The sequence below is a fragment of the Daldinia caldariorum genome, assembly GCF_022478825.1.
Source record: "Daldinia caldariorum strain CBS 122874 unplaced genomic scaffold F4812scaffold_33, whole genome shotgun sequence".
NCBI lineage: Eukaryota > Fungi > Ascomycota > Sordariomycetes > Xylariales > Hypoxylaceae > Daldinia > Daldinia caldariorum.
The window spans coordinates 1-466 of record NW_025953069.1 but is presented as its reverse complement, the minus strand read 5'-3'; positions in this window follow the sequence as shown (position 1 = coordinate 466).

The window sequence follows — 466 nt, the reverse complement described above, 5'->3', positions numbered from 1 at the left end:
TTAAATAATTTTATTTAATAAAAATATAAAATTATTTATATAAAAAATTATTAATATAAATATAATAACGCGTAAAACCTTAATGTAATAATACGTAATTATGTAAAATTACGCTTTTAAAAGTATTATATAATAAAAAAAATTCTTATTTTTTAAAATAATTTATACGCTTTATACATAATTTAATTTTAAATTATAAATTTTAAAATTTATAATAAAATTTATAAAAATTATATACCATTTATTACATAAAATTACTTTATTAAAAAAAGTTAATAATTAAAAATAGTTTTTTAAATAAATGTTATTAAATGTTTTAACGTTATAATATTTATAAGAATATAAATTATAATTTAAAAATATATTAAATTAAATAAATTAAATAAATTAAATAAATTAAATAAATTAAATAAATTAAATAAATTAAATAAATTAAATAAATTAAATAAATTAAATAAATTAAATA